The sequence below is a fragment of the Arachis hypogaea genome, chromosome 17, assembly GCF_003086295.3.
Source record: "Arachis hypogaea cultivar Tifrunner chromosome 17, arahy.Tifrunner.gnm2.J5K5, whole genome shotgun sequence".
NCBI lineage: Eukaryota > Viridiplantae > Streptophyta > Magnoliopsida > Fabales > Fabaceae > Arachis > Arachis hypogaea.
The window spans coordinates 13,023,463-13,027,036 of record NC_092052.1 but is presented as its reverse complement, the minus strand read 5'-3'; the positions used below and the strand labels follow the sequence as shown (position 1 = coordinate 13,027,036).

The window sequence follows — 3,574 nt, the reverse complement described above, 5'->3', positions numbered from 1 at the left end:
ATCCAGAACCTGAAAGGACTCTGAAGAGAAAATTAAGAGAAGCTAAAATACAACAATCCAGAGATAACCTTTTAGAAATTTTCGAACAGGCAGAAGAGATGGAAGCCGAAAATAATAATAATGTAAGGAAGATGCTTGGTGACTTTACTGTACCTAATTCCAATTTACATGGAAGAAGCATCTCCATTCCTGCCATTGGAGCAAACAACTTTGAGCTGAAACCTCAATTAGTTTCTCTAATGCAGCAGAACTGCAAGTTTCATGGACTTCCATCTGAAGATCCTTTTCAGTTCTTAACTGAATTCTTGCAGATATGTGATACTGTTAAGACTAATGGAGTAGATCCTGAAGTCTACAGGCTCATGCTTTTCCCTTTTGCTGTAAGAGACAGAGCTAGATTATGGTTGGATTCTCAACCCAAAGACAGCCTGAACTCTTGGGATAAGCTGGTCACGGCTTTCTTAGCCAAGTACTTTCCTCCTCAAAAGCTGAGCAAGCTTAGAGCTGATGTTCAAACCTTCAGACAGAAAGAAGGTGAATCCCTCTATGAAGCTTGGGAAAGATACAAACAGTTGACCAAAAAGTGTCCTTCTGACATGCTTTCAGAATGGACCATCCTGGATATATTCTATGATGGTTTATCTGAGCTATCAAAGATGTCACTGGACACTTCTGCAGGTGGATCCATTCACCTGAAGAAAACGCCTGCAGAAGCTCAAGAACTCATTGACATGGTTGCTAATAACCAGTTCATGTACACTTCTGAAAGGAATCCTGTGAGTAATGGGACGCCTATGAAGAAGGGAGTTCTTGAAGTTGATACTCTGAATGCCATATTAGCTCAGAATAAAATATTGACTCAGCAAGTCAATATGACCTCTCAGAGTCTGCATGGAATGCAAGCTGCATCCAACAGTACTCAAGAGGCATCTTCTGAAGAAGAAGCTTATGATCCTGAGAACCCTGCAATAGCAGAGGTAAATTACTTAGGTGAACCTTATGGAAACACCTATAACTCAACATGGAGAAATCATCCAAATTTCTCATGGAAGGATCAAAAGCCCCAACAAGGCTTTAATAATGGTAGAAGAAACAGGTTTAGCAATAGCAAGCCTTTTCCATCATCAACTCAGCAACAGACAGAGAACTCTGAACAAAATGCTTCTAATTTAGCAAATCTAGTCTCTGATCTATCTAAGGCCACTGTAAGTTTCATGAATGAAACAAGGTCTTCCATTAGAAATCTGGAAGCACAAGTGGGCCAGCTGAGTAAAAGGATCACTGAAATCCCTCTTAGTACTCTCCCAAGCAATACAGAAGAGAATCCAAAAGGAGAGTGCAAGGCCATTGACATAAGCGCCATGGCCGAACCTGTGAGGAGAGGAGAGGACATGAATCCCAAGGAGGAAGACCTCCTGGGACGTCCAGTGATTAATAAGGAGCTTCCCTCTGAGGAACCAAAGGACTCTGGGGCTCAGCTAGAGACCATAGAGATTCCATTGAACCTCCTTATGCCCTTCATGAGCCCTGATGAGTATTCCTCTTCTGAAGAGAATGAGGATGTTACTGAAAAGCAAACTGCCAAGTTTCTTGGTGCAATCATGAAGCTGAATGCCAAATTATTTGGCATTGATACTTGGGAAGTTGAACCTCCCTTGTTCATCAATGAACTAAGTGATCTGGATCAACTGACATTGCCTCAGAAGAGACAGGATCCTGGAAAGTTCATAATACCCTGTACCATAGGCACCATGATCTTTAAGGCTCTGTGTGACCTTGGTTCAGGAATAAACCTCATGCCCCTCTCTGTAATAGAGAAACTGGGAATCTATGGGGTGCAAGCTGCTAAAATCTCATTAGAGATGGCAGACAGCTCTAGAAAACAGGCTTATGGACAAGTAGAGGACGTGTTAGTAAAGGTTGAAGGCCTTTACATCCCTGCTGATTTCATAGTCCTGGATACTGGAAAGGAAGAGGATGAATCCATCATCCTAGGAAGACCTTTCCTGGCCACAGCAAGAGCTGTGATTGATGTTGACAGAGGTGAAATATTCCTTCAATGGAATGAGAACTCCCTTGTGTTTAAAACTCAAGGATCTCCCTCTGCAACCATGGGGAGGAAGCAGAAAAAGCTTCTCTCCAAGCAGAGTCAACCAGAGCCCCCACAGTCAAACTCTAAGTTTGGTGTTGGGAGGCCACAACCAAACTCTAAGTTTGGTGTTGAACTCCCATATCCAAACTCTAAGTTTGGTGTTGGAGAGTCTCAACAAAGCTCTGCACATCTGTGAGGCTCCATGAGAGCCCACTGTCAAGCTATTGACATTAAAGAAGCGCTTGTTGGGAGGCAACCCAATGTTTATCTAATTCTTATTTTTATTGTTTTTCATGTTTTCTTAGGTTCATGATCATGTGGAGTCACAAAATAAACAAAAAATTCAAAAACGGAATCAAAAACAGCAGAAAAAAAATCACACCCTGGAGGAGCATCTGTCTGGCGTTCAAACGCCAGAACAGAGCATAGTTCTGGCGCTGAACGCCCAGAATGGGAGCATCCTGGCGCTGAACGCCCAGAACAAGCATGGTTCTGGCGTTCAACGCCAGAAATGGCAGCAAATGGGCGTTGAACGCCCAAAATGGGCACCAACCTGGCGCTGAACGCCCAGAGTTGTGTGCAAGGGCATTTTGCATGCCTAAATTGGTGCAGGGATGTAAATGCCTTGACACCTCAAGATCTGTGGACCTCACAGGATCACCTCAGGATCTGTGGACCCCACAAGATCCCCACCTACCTCCACTCACTCTCTTCTCTCTTCTCAATCATCCTCTATTCCCAATAAACACTCTTCCCTATTAACCTTTTACCACTCACATCCAAACACCCACTTTCCTTCAAAATTCAACATCTCTTTCCCACCCAATCCCACCCATATGGCCGAATACACATCTCCCTCCATCTCCTCCATATCTTCTTCTTCTTCTTATTCTTCTATTCTTTCTTCTTTTGCTCGAGGGCGAGCAACATTCTAAGTTTGGTGTGGTAAAAGCATAGCTTTTTTGTTTTTTTTTCATAACCATTAATGGCACCTAAGGCCAGAGAAATCTCTAGAAAAAGGAAAGGGAAGACAAAAGCTTCCATCAAGGGTCTATAGCTCAGTGGTAGAACATTTGACTGCAAATCAAGAGATCCCTGAGATACCTCAGGGGATACATATTCTTCCACACAATTATTGGAAGCAACTAAGGGTGGAACATCAAGAGCACTCCATCATCCTTCATGAAATCAGAGAAGATCTAAAAGCAATGAAGGAGGAGCAGCAAAGACAAGGAAGAGACATAGAAGAGCTCAAGGACATCACTAAGGTGGACTCATTCCTTGTTCTTACTTTCTCTGTTTTTCGTTTTCTATGTTATGTGCTTATCTATGTTTGTGTCTTCATTACATGATCATTAGTAGTAGTAACTATGTCTTAAAGTTATGAATGTCCTATGAATCCATCACCTCTCTTAAATGAAAAATGTTTTAATTCAAAAGAACAAGAAGTACATGAGTTTTGAATTTATCCTTGAACTTAGC

The 3,574-nt window shown here is 42.3% G+C and overlaps 1 non-coding gene across 1 annotated transcript; it reads right to left on the bottom strand.

The window, feature by feature from the left end:
* Positions 1-494: 494 nt before the first annotated feature.
* LOC112767601 (small nucleolar RNA R71) lies at positions 495-602 on the bottom strand. Its single transcript, XR_003185042.1, has one exon. It is a non-coding gene; the product is annotated as a small nucleolar RNA R71 (small nucleolar RNA).
* Between the last annotated feature and the right edge of the window lie 2,972 nt (positions 603-3,574).